Source organism: Botryllus schlosseri, chromosome 6, assembly GCF_051294905.1.
Source record: "Botryllus schlosseri isolate E-star chromosome 6, Bs_hap1, whole genome shotgun sequence".
Taxonomy (NCBI): Eukaryota; Metazoa; Chordata; class Ascidiacea; order Stolidobranchia; family Styelidae; genus Botryllus; species Botryllus schlosseri.
In genome coordinates, this window is record NC_137241.1 from 3,386,360 (window position 1) to 3,399,605 (window position 13,246).

Here is a 13,246-nt window from a genome sequence, read left to right on the forward strand (position 1 = left end):
ATGTAAGAAAGTATCTCTCGTTGTACTACAAAATACTTTAATTATTTCTACCATAATACATATTGTAACCACTGGAATTCTTCATAGGGTCAGATTTCGTTAAAATGTTGTCTTTTTCATGTAAAAAGTTGCCTGGTGCTAAGCCAAAAACGTTTTTTCAGGCCAAACTACTTTGTTAGGACAGTCAGTTCCAACCAGAAATGAAGAAAATGTACAATTTTTTAGGTCAAAATTTTATTTTTTTTCGGTCAAAAAAAAACCGCACTATAAGCATTTCTTCAGCAGCTTCAGCTTCAGTTATCAGCAGCTTCAACTTCAGTTAAAGTCAATGTCTCGTTTGTCAGCTTTGCATTTGGTTGTTTGTTTCTCGCTTTGGCAAGAAGAATATTTTTGAAGCGTAAGACCCATGCCAGCACCCTTTTCAGTCGAGTCCAGCTTGAGATCTTGGAGATGAGTTCATCAAGAACAGAATTTAGAGTGGTAATTGTAAGAAAACACAATTTGTTTGGCGTTTTAATTTCAGGGTCATTGTTATGTTCTTGATCTTGTTTGAACTCAATACGACGAGGCTGCAATAGGAAATCAGTATATTATCAGCAGTATAACTTTACCGCAGCGACACGATCCAGCGTGCAGTTAAATGAAAGACCCGTAGACAACAGAACACAGGGTATAAATACAAAGCACGACACACGAGGAAATAATGATTGGCGGTAATTACTAATCCTAGACAAATAAGAGACAAACGATATCAACGTAAAATGCACGAACATAACAGTCCTCCCCTGTTAGTTTAAAGTACAAGGTGATTTACGTTGGCCGATGGAAATCAGTTTGGGTCCTAATTCTAAGCGGATAACGTCTACCCGACGATCGAGCAGGACTAGCTGCAGGACGTTGTGCCCTATGTCTGACCAATGGTTGCTCAAATGCTCAGCTTGTGACTGTTGCGGCTGAGCAACTTCCTGTGTGGCTGTATCATGACCAGTTGAAATCAAGCGTGGTTGAGTTGGTTTTTGTGCCTACTCCAATACCCATGATCCGTTTTTATAATATACACAACCAGAGTTGGATCAATTGTAATTTGTAATTGTAATTGAATGTAATTAATTACATTTTTCAATGTAATTGTAATGTAATTGTAATTGAAGCATTTTTATTTTGTGTAATTGTAATTGTAATTGTAATTTGACAAAAATTTTGCTCAATTACAATTTCAATTACATTAAATTGCTATTGAGACCTGACAAGCACAACATAAAATAATTGACTTATAATGCATTCTCTTTGAATGTCGACAAGGAATTTGGTGGATCCATTCGCGGAATCCCTTGACTGCGCCCGAAGTTTTTTTATTTTCACCGCTATGCCTCGGCTGCCATTGTACACAATTTTTAGATTACTAACCAACGGATGGATTCGCAACACGTGAATCACGATTGAATACGCCGAAAAGCGAACTGCTGAGCCGGCTAAAAGCAGCAGAATTATTAGTCCCATAGCTGCCGATCCAAGCGTCGAAATTTGATATGTATGGTCCTAATCGAAAGCTAGTGTCGCACTGATTCCGCAATAAAAGTATATTTCCAGGCAATGGTACCATCCCAAAATAGTCGTGAAAGTCTGGGAATCGGCATTGTCCTGAACAATCGCTGGGCGTAATTGGTAATTGTTGTGGTCATGCTGCTGCAGCGCTCTCACTTTTCAGAACATTCGGCCTTAAACGGCTATTTTGGAGCAGTTACATTGCCCTGACGAGATTTTATTTTGTATTTTCGGAATTAGTACATCAATAGCTTACGATAAAGACCAGCTGCATCAAATTTGGACGCATGGATCGCCAGCTCTAGGACTACAAAGTTTGCTGCTTTTAGCCGGTTCTGCAGTACGTTTGTCGGTACATTCATCCGTGACTCACATCTTGTGCATCTATCCGTGGGTTGGCAATCTACAATACGATTTCAGATCACGATGCTGCATCGTTATTTCGTATGGCTAACTAACCAGACCATTGGATGTTATAACGTCTTATCTGACAAAGCACGGTTTTGTTTTTACTCCTCATCCTAATTCCTACGTCCCTCGATAAAAATAATATTATTTCTTTAATTACTATATACGCAAATCCAACACGTGCATATATTATAATACTTTTTCAACGACATACTGCACCCTAGCCTTAATCCTAACCCATGGGAAATTAGGTAAATAACATTTTACATTTCCAATTACGTAAGCCATAATTACCGAGCATACAAAACACGCTTATATTACGTCACAATGACATCTTACATAGCATACTATGTACGCACATAAACGCATTTATTACTACACAATCTGAACTAGACTTGAATTGTTGTTAAATACGACGCTATGGTTGTCAAGGAGCACGGTTGAATTTATGATTATTCAATTACATGTTCAACAGCAGCAATTGTAATTGTAATTGTAATGTAATTGAAGCATGCAAGGAGTAATTGTATTTGTAATTGTAATTTGATATTTTTAGCATGGAGTAATTGTAATTGTAATGTAATTGAAACATTCATGAAAGTAATTGTAATTGTAATTGTAATTGAGCTGAAATAATGTAATTGATCCAACTCTGTACACAACACGCCCCAGTATTTCCGTCACGACGCCAGCAACCCACTTTGGTCCGCTTCGGTAACTGCGAGCGTAAACCGTGGAACCAATCTCGAAATTAGTGACTGATTGTCCAGGCGTAACGGATTTCGATTTGTCGAAGGGCGAGCACAAACTTAACAAATTGCGCGGCTGCCGACCATGTAAAATCTCGGCAGGCGTTTTCCAGTCTATGCCCGGGTGCGGTGCACATCGGTAAGTAGCGAGAAGTGTTTCGAGCGCGAAGTTGAGATCTTTCCCCCATCGCAATTTTTTATCAATCCAGCTTTCAAAGTCTGGACGAATCGCTCCGCTTCCCCGTTCGAGGCAGGGTGAAAAGACGGTGATACGATATGGCTGATTGCCAAATTAGAGCAAAACGTATCGAATTCATTCGATGTGAATTGCGGCCCGCCATCCGTGACAATTGTTACGGGCAATCCTTCAATAGAGAAGACTTCCCGCAAAGCGTCGACTACACACAAGGTTGTGGTAGATCCGACATTCATTACTTTCGAATGCGCATCGACGATGACAAGAAACATTTTATTGTTTATTGGACCTGCGAAATCCAAGTGAATTCGTTCAAAGCTTTCACACGTTTTATGCCATTCGCGATACTGACGATCAGGCGCTTTCATTACTTTGCGGCAAGCGTCGCAACTGTTCACGAGATTTTCAATGTCGCGATTAACGGAAGGCCATGCGATGTGACGTCGAGCCATCTGCTTCATTTTCGCGATACCCCAATGTCCTTCGTGCAACAATGATAACGCTCGCGAGCGAAGTGAGTGCGGAATTACTACGCGCTGAAAACCATCAATATTCAGCATGACTATGTCTTCGCGCAGAGAAAGCGAATGTTTGCGAGTCGAAAACCAAGAAAAATCATCAATGTGCGTCTTTGGATTCCAATTACCATGAGTGACAGATAATTTTACTAGTTTCATGGTTTTGTCCTTCAGCGTCAAATCGTGAATTTCATTGCGAGTTAACGGTAAGCCATCGAATGCCATATTAATAGCGTGAACGATTTCCGCGTTTTCACGAGTTTCTAGTTCGTCAAACTCAGGGTCTGGACCCTTTGGTAGGCGAGATAAACCTGCGGCGTTTCCGTGCTGATTAGTCGGTTTATAGCGAATATCGTATTGGTAAGCCATGAGCGTTAGTGCCCATCGCTGTAAGCGTTGCGCTGTAATCACGGGAATTTTCTTGTCCGGCGAGAAAATAGCTACAAGCGGTTTGTGGTCCGTTACGAGCGTAAATTTTCTACCATACAAGAATTGACGAAATTTAGTGACTCCTTAAATGATTGACAGAGCTTCCTTCTCGAGTTGAGAGTAGGATTTTTGCGAATCGGAAAGCGTTTTCGATGCGTGCGCGAACGGTCCCTCTTCGCCATTGTGCTCTGTGCTCGATTGAGAGGACAGCGCCGATTCCGAATTGGGAAGCATCCGTTGACAAAATGAGCTGTTTGTTTACATCATGATGAGCTAACTGCGTAGCGTCGATTACGTCGTTTTTGCGAATGGGAAAAGCTGCGTCACAGTCCGTATTCCAAATGAATTTCGCGTCTTTTTGAAGAAGACGGTACAAGGAAGCGGCTTTATTCGTGAAATTAGTAATAAACGCGCGATAATAATTGACTTTGCCCAGGAATGCCTGTAGTTAGCGAACATCCTGAGGTTTAGGCAACTGTTTGATTGCTTCAACGGATTTGTCAGACGGGCGTTTGCCATCCTTGTCAATTATGTGACCAAGATACTCGATACCACTTTTGAAAAATTCACACTTAGCGAAGTTGACGGTGAAACCGTATTCGGTGAGGCGCTTAAAGAGTAGCGATAAGTTGCGAAAATGATCGCGTTCATCAATGCCAGTAACGATTATGTCATCGATAAAACTAGCAACACCGGGTAAGCCGGCGATCATGGCATCAATACAGCGTTGAAAATTTGCGGGACTAGATGCGACTCCGAAACACATGCGTCGATAACGGAATAGACCGAATTGCGTGTTGATGACACACAAATTCTACGCATCATCATCTAATTCCAGCTGAAAATAAGCATCGGCAACATCAATTTTCGTGAAAATACAACCACCCTGTAACTTGTGAAGGATTTCATCCAAGGAGGGCAGGGGATGTTGATCTATCTGAATTTGTTGATTCAATGCTTTGAAGTCACCACAAATACGTACTGATCCAGTACAGTAGACTTAGTGACGGCAACAATTGGTGCTGCCCAATCACTGTAATTGATTGGTTCGAGGATACCTTGATTGACTAATCTATCCAATTCAGTTTGAACAGCGATTTGCCTTGCGAAAGGCAAAGGACGTGGCTTGTTGAATACGGGCTTGGCATTAGGTTTCAAGTGAATTGTCACCTTTGTCTTGGTGCATCTTCCTAATACATTGAAGAAAACGGGAGGGAAATTTGGACTGAAAAGATACCAATTTGTCGTTCGAATCACAAATGTTAATATACTATTATAATAGTATTACATGATTGCGATTTGACCATCTGCGAGGAAATTGCATCCAAAGCAGACGTTCCCTTAGCGGTCATGGAGAAAGCATCGCTCCAATCGAGACCAAAAATGTTTTGCCCACGGTGTTCGTTGAGAACCACCAATTTTAAGCCAACTCGAACTTCAGAACCCACCTGCACGGTTACAGTGCAAATACCTTTCACTTTCAATGGCTTGTCGCCGTACGCTACGAAAGAGCAATGGTATGCTGAGAGTTTCGGAGAGTCGAAAGTTTGGTACCCAGTCAATCCCACCATGGCGGAGGGTGCACCGGTGTCCCACTGTGTCGGCAACGGAATGCCGTTGATGCTGGAGTTGATCCAGAGCTGGTTTCCTACGCGTCGATATAGTTGATCGATGTCGAAGGAGAGGAGCGGCACTGAGCAGAAATTGACGGATGTGACTTGTTGCGTGATACTAGGTTTGGTAGAGATGCACACAGGTTTGATATGACCTTTACGACCACATTTCTGACATACTGCATGTCGATATTGACAGTCTTTTCTCGGTGATCGATGAAACAGCGGCTGCAGGATTTCAGTCTTTCCGGGAAGTTGCCTTGGATGCATTTGTAAGGTTTTTTCCCCTTCTGATAACTTCCAGGCATTTTGTTGACGAGGGCAGTGTCTTTGTCGCTACTCTGGCCCTGGATAACCCTATCAGTTTCCAGCGTTCTCACGTATGTTGCGGCTACTTTGAGAACGTCGTCAAGGGATGGATTGGTTTGTGTTAGACAATGCCGTCTCACATCCGCGTGCGGCGTTTCTTTAATGATGAGATCGCGCATTAGCTCATCAACGTAGCTCTGATCACAGCCTTCTCTCGAGCATGTGAAGTGGCAATCCTTGGAGATTCCGCGTAGAGCAGCGATCCAATCGGCGTACGATTGTCCCGGCTGCATTTTGCAATTGTAAAATTCGTACCTGGCAGCTTGCACATGAATTGAGTCCTTGAAGTGTGTAGACAACTTCTCAGTCGACGCGTCGAAGGATAGCGCACTGACATCAGCGGTACCAAACAAATTACGTAGGAGCGAGTACGTTTCAGGTCCGACCCATGAGAGTAGACACGCTCTTTTCTTCTCCATGTTGGAAATGCCGTAAATTGCTAGGTGATGGTTGAATCGTTGCAGATATTGGTCCCACTTCTCTTTTGATTTTACAAACGAATCAAATTTGGGAGCGGTAGCTTCGGATGTTGACGCACCGGGACTCAACCTCTGCGCTATAATTGCGATATGGCGTGCTCATGCTGCTGCATTTGCTGTGCCATCTCTTCTCTGTGCCGAGCATTTTGCTGCTCCATCTTCTTTACGCTGTGCATTTTGATTTGCCATTGTTTCATGTAAGCTCGCCATCATTGCCTGCTGCTTCTCGAGCAGCTTCAATATACCTGAATCCATGCTTTATCTTCGTCGCAGAAATAACTATGAATCCGACTTCTGACACCAATTGTTATGTTCTTGATCTTGTTTGAACAATAACTCAATACGACGAGGTTGCAATAAGAAATCAGTATATTATCAGCAGTATAACTTTACAGCAGCGACACGATCCCGAGTGCAGTTAAATGAAAGACCCGTAGACAACAGAACACAGGGTATAAATACAAAGCACGATACACGAGGAAATAATGATTTGCGGCAATTACTAATCCTAGACAAATAAGAGACAAACGATACCAACGTAAAATGCACGAACATAACAGTCATCACAAGACAACTCCTCTAGAAATGTTGGTTGTTGAGGCCACTCCGAAGAATCTTTCCACAAGAATTATGGACCAAATTTCCACACGTCGCAAGTCAAGAATTCAGAAACACTCTGGCCCCGAGAAGAAATATCAGTAGGGTTTTTGTTTTGAAGGTACATACCTCCAGTCCGATAATTCTGAAGACTCTTTTATCATATTGATTCCGTTCGCAACAAAGGTTTGGAAGGCTTTGTCTTTGTTTGTGAGTTATCGCAAAACAGTTGTGCTGTCAGTCCAGAAGTATGAATCGTCAATAGGCAGGTCCAGTTCTTTTAGCAGATATTTGTTATTACTGGCAGATATTGAGTAATAACTCCATTCTTGGAATGGTGGAACCTTTGATGGGGGCTAATCTTGTTTTTCCACAAACAAAGGAGCAGTGAATCTTACCTGCATCATTCACATATCTCAGATAAGATACTGCACCATAGCACAACTCAAGAGGCATCTGAGAAGTGGTGAAGTTCGATTCTTGTCACCTGTCCAAACTTTGACGGTTTGAAACATCTTGGAATCGTAAAGTTTTCCAGCATCTGTAGTTGAGATAACCAGTCGCACTAAATATTTCTGGCTTCTTCAGGTAACGGGTCATCCCAATGGTAGTTATTTTTGCATTAGTGCAGCATCAATCAATACCTTCATTGGTTGCACTATAGTTTGAGCCATTCCCAGCGGATCAAACACTGAGTTTACGATACTCAGAATTCCTCTTCTGGTACAAGGTTTGTGTTTTTCTTTGACGCGGAAGCACCACGAATCACCTTCTATATTCCACGCAAGCCCCAATGTCTTCTCCATCGGTAGCTCATCAGTTAACAAGTCAATATTTGTCAGGTTTTTGGCTCTGTTTGATTCCGGTATTGCTTCTCTGCAATTGCTTGCCCATTTTGTCAGTTCAAATCCACCTTTGCTCAGCAGAGAGCTGACTTCAAATCCACCTTTGCTCCGCAGAGAGCTGACATCTTCCACACGACGAATTGCAGCAGGAGTATCCTCACAGGAATCAATAAAATGATCGACATAGAAGTTCCTTTGAACTGCATTTATGACATCAATCTCATAGGCATTTTTGTTGTCTTCAGCGACAGTTCGTAGAGCAAAGTTGGCACAGCAAGGGCTGCTCACAGTCCCAAATAAAAATACAGTCATGCGGTACGTTTCAAGTTGTTGGTTTGGGTCATTATCCTTCCACCACAGGAAGCGTAACAGGTCTCTATTAGACTCATCAACCTTAACCTGGTGAAACATTGATCGAATGTCACCTTGGATCGCAACTTCATTTCTGCTAAAGCGCGATAAAACACCAACAAGGATGTTAGTTAGGTCTGGCCCTTGTAGCAGAAGGTCATTTAACGCCGGGTTATTGAATTTCGCAGAGGCATCAAAAACAACGCGGATAGTCTTCTTTTCAGGGCGATACACACCGTGATGGCTCAGGTACCAGGTTTAATCAACTGGCCCATCATTTTGAACCCTCTCAGCATATCCATTTGTGATCATGCCAGACGTGAAAACTTTGTATTTATCAAAGAACTTTGGATCCTTTTGGAATCTTTTCTGCAAATAATTGATTCTTTGTTTTGCTTGATGCTTGTTGTCGAGCAGCGTTAAATCAGGATGTTTCAATGGTAATTCCATTTGGTAGTGCCCGTTTGAGTCAAGTAGGATTGTCGATGACACCTTTTCCATAAATAGTTTATCATTTACAGAGTTCAGATTTTTCATTTGCTATGGAATTGACCTCATCGTGACACATCCTTCACAAAGGGTTCGGATTGGTTTGAATGAAATAGGAGTGAGGTCTGAAAAGTTAGGATTGTTTTGGGCATGTACACATCCATCCGATGACACTTTTCACTGTGAAGTAATCCTCAGGTCCATATACAGTTTCCAGAGGCTTATGAACTTTGAGATTGTTTTTACCAATTAGCAGACCGATGTCTCCAGAAAGATCTGGGATTGGGATGTCTTTAAATTGTGGAACATCACTTTGTGTTGGCCGCAGGTCGTTGTCCAGAGCGATTCGCTCTGTAGATATCAGTGACTTCAGAGGTACGTATTTTGATCTCTCGTAGTCAGAAATCTCCAAACCACGAACAATGGTTGACTTCATGGTATTTTTTGATGGTTCGATTGTTCGCAAAGTTACGTGTCGCTCGGGTCCAGCGAGACCAAGCTGTTTCATGAGTGCTTCAGATATGAATGAACATTTGAACAATTGCTTGCATTATCAATTAATGCCAAAGTGACGACGTACTCGTCAGTGCCAACGATCTGTAGTCTTACCAAAACTACATTCAAAGTCACACATTCAACATCATCATATTCATTGTCATCGCAGGAAGCACTGAAGAAGGAGGTAGCTTCTTTTGAATCAGACATTTTGCCTTGGCCTTCAATTAGTTCATTTGCTGAATCCAAGGTTTTGTTAGCAACATCCTTTATCTTTTCTTCAGGTGGTTGAAGAAGTGTTGTATGATTGCCTTTGCAACCAGGCCTTATACAAACTTGAATGCGTTTGCATGCTTTTCCAAAGAGTCAGTGCATGCTTTTCCAAAGAGTCCTGACTTTAGACCAGTGATTTTTAATACGCGGCCCCCAGATAGCCTTCTTGCGGCCCCCAAAATGTATTAAGAAATCGATTTATGACAAAAAAATAAAATTTATATTTATAAAATACTATTGCTTGGCTTGGCCTCTGTAATTTTTAATGATAGAATTGCAGGAAAGTTGTGAGTATAGACTGTTAACGTTACGTCACTGCTGTTTCAATGCAATGTGCCCTAACTTTCCAGTTGAACGGGCAGTAGCTATAGATATAAATAGGCATTGACAACTTTCAAAACCGGAGGAAAATCCTGAAAAAATGGTAAATTTTTCCCACTTCGTGGTCGCTTGACTAAAAAAGAAAAAGAGGCTCAACTCCCGGAAAATACAGTTTTTCTTTCACATTAACAGGTGGTTGACTAAAAAAAGGTCAACTTTCCGGTTCAGTTCCCGAAATAGCCGCCGTAGCGTTCCTACAGTGCTGACTTAATGTATATCAGTCGAATTTGGCCCTACATGTAACCAAAATCCCCAAAAAAGAAGAGATTTGGGCGTCCTCCGAGGACACTTTTAAAAAAATCAAAAAAGAGGACGTATGGTAACCCTATGATAACTAGATTTGAAACACGTGACTTACGGATGAATAAGCCGAGATGCATACTGCTTAGCCGGCTAAAATCAGCATAATTGGTAGTCCTATAGCCAGGGCCGTAACGGCCGCACCCCAAACCCCTCAATTGAGGGGGGCCGAGCTCGAAGGGGACCCAAAATTATTTCGTGAATTGGCATAGATTATAGAGTATTTTTTTTAAATTTAGGCAACTTTTTCAAAAAATTTTCGCGCAAGGCACGATTTCAATTCGCCACATCTCTTCATTATTGGGTACTGTTCTCCAAGAAAAGATACGCAAGATTTATAGAAATGGGCATATCAGCGTTGGCCATGACCGCACCACAACGCACCAAGACATATAAAGTTTTAGGCCATGTAACATGTGACGCCACGAAGTGTGTCAGAACGATCGGCAGCGAGAAAGCCATTGGTCGTAAAGGACTGCTTCTATGCTGACCTAAAAAAAACTTCGTTATATATACAAAATACATATAGGTTTAATTGTCCATATAGGCGCCTAAATGACTGGTGCCGAATGTTCTTGTCTTGGCAATCTGAACCTCACAAGACAAATACCATCATGCAGGAAAGAAGAGTAGGCTATGCCAGTGAAGAAATACCAATCTGAAATCGTGTGATTTTTCAGTTTAGTAGGTTTGGACAATTCTACATTTTTTGATATAGCATTGGGCAATTGTACATTTTTTGATATAGCAGACAGGAGGTCACGAAATAACATCATGTAATGAAGTCATACCTAGGGGTCCGCCCGCCCGAAGATGTTTAATTTTACGGGGTCTGCAGTCTCGTAGACACCTCCCACTCAGCTCTACCGGTAAATCTGATTACGTGGGCAAATAGGACAACCATGCAATTCCCGATCTTATTCACCGATTTTATCATGAAGTATCGATATATTTGCGCGTCGCGCTATCTCACTAAACACTACAACTTTAATTTCGTGGAAAAAGCGAACAACGTGACGCGGGGTCAGTTTATCACCCTATTGGAGCCCGGGGTCCTGACGAAGTGCTGTTACATTCCTGACAACGGGTACCCCCTGCCAACATATACCCCCGGAGATGTTTAATTAGGCTACCATTGAGGGGGCCTGTACCTTTTCAGACACCCCTCACTCAGCTCTACCGGTAAATCAGATTACGTGAACAGAGACAGGATGAAAATTAATAGCAATAGCCTACATGCAATTTCCGATCATATTGACCGATTCAGTGATGAAAGTAAAGGAATTTCTCGCGCTTCGCGCGTTTAGGCGAGAAAAGCTGATTCACTCAACGGACACCCAATGCAGCGGACACCCAATGCAGCAGATAAGTAGCGGTAAACAGTGTACAGTTTTGAAATCTCGCCAGGGCAATAAAACTACTCCGAGATAGCCATGATGACTGTTTGGGTCCGTTTCCTAGCCGTAGTATTCGTGCGGCCCCGACCGTACTCTGAAATTCTAAATTTGGCCCTCACTCCGAAAAAGTTTGGGAACCACTGCTTTAGACACTTGAAGCAGAGCGCATTGGATTTGACGAATTCAACGCGATCAGGATACTGCATTTTGCGGAATTGTGTACATTGATTCAAGAAATGCTTTTCATTGCACATGAAGCAAAGCTCCAATGTTGGAGTCACAACTTGTGTACTGAATGATGCCTTTGGCTTGCCAGCTTTGAATATACCCGTAACTTGCTTCTTGGATATTTCATGATTGGGTTTTGTATATTTACTGGTGATTCCCTAATTTTCTGACGAACATAGTCATTCACATGTTCAACAGTCAGTTCGGTTTTCAGATCAAAAGTGACCTCCGCCACTAAGGTTCTTCAACCTGACTGCCAAGAAGGGGAAAGTCTCTCGGCAATTTGTTCGACCATAGAGCGTGAAACATCACGAATTCTTCCAAATTTGGTTAACTTATTGGTGCAAGCGGTTAACGATGCATGAAATAAAAGGAGAGAATCGTTGTCACTTCCTACAAGTTTCGAGCAATTTATAACAGTGTTTATGTAGCGGTCACTTATTTGGAACGGTTGGCCAAAATTGCCTCTCAAAACCGCAAGAGCTTCATCAAAGCAGTTTTCCATATCTTCACAAGCTTAACAAAAGTATTGGCGATACCTCGGGTGTATTGCAAAAGATGCATCAACTTCTGTTTTTGCGTCCATGGTTGACGATTCAAAGTAGCATTTATCATTTCCTTGAATGTATCAAATTCAATCGGGTCGCCACTAAAACATTTTAGTTCCAACTTTAATGGAACAATTAGATCACTGGGTTTAACCTGTTGAATGACATACGGATTCTCACATTGAATCTGTTGAATGACATACGGATTCTCACATTGAATCAAGTTTGTCGGTTGTTTAGGCTTTACATTGAGATCAGAGTTTGCGATTGTTTGAACTGTGCAGCCTGCTGTAGCTTCTTGATTTGAATTAGCTGGCACAAAGGGTTGTACGTTACAAGATACAAAGGAACTAGGCAAATTACTAGTTATTTGTGTATCAATCATGGGAGGTGCTAGAATAAGGCGACTATTTTCGGCATCACTTACAGGCGATTGATTTTTGGGTGCAATGCATGCGTTCAAACGAGCAGTCACACAATTACTGTTGGATTTTTCACGCACACGTACATTCACACTTAGGCCTACAACATTAGACATTTGGCGAGAACTGTAAGACATGCTATTAAAAGGAATAGCCACACCTCCGTATGAAGCATTTGAAGATATCGGTGGAGTTACATTTGGAGCAGCATTTGTAGACGCTTCAGCAATTGAAGTTATTACATTGTTCGTAGGTTGAATAGTTGCACTTGTTTGTTGTAGTTGCTGTTCCAGTAGTTGCAGGCTCCTGTTCTCAGATGGCTGCAGTTCTGTCGCTGTCAGTTGAGATGAACTTTGCGTTGATACGCCTCGTCTGGTGAGTTCTAGTTCACATGTATTTTGCAATTGTTCTCGTCTTACACGGCGAGCTGTTTCGTCAGCATTTTGCTGCATCCTTTGTTTAATCATTTCACATTGTTGATTTTGTCGTCTTTGTAGTTCTTGTTCTTCTTCCTCCAACTTCCTCTGTTCTTCCTCCAACTCTTATGCGAACTTCTTTTTTTTGTTTTTGTAGATTGGCTCGGGCCAAAGCAGTTTGATTTTGAATTGATTGTA

The 13,246-nt window shown here is 41.9% G+C and overlaps 1 protein-coding gene across 1 annotated transcript in view; it reads left to right on the forward strand.

Moving 5' to 3' along the window:
* The window catches only part of LOC145440937 (lactadherin-like), a 175,130-nt gene that overhangs the window by 35,138 nt on the left and 126,746 nt on the right, over positions 1-13,246 (forward strand). The gene's annotated exons all lie outside the window — the stretch shown is intronic.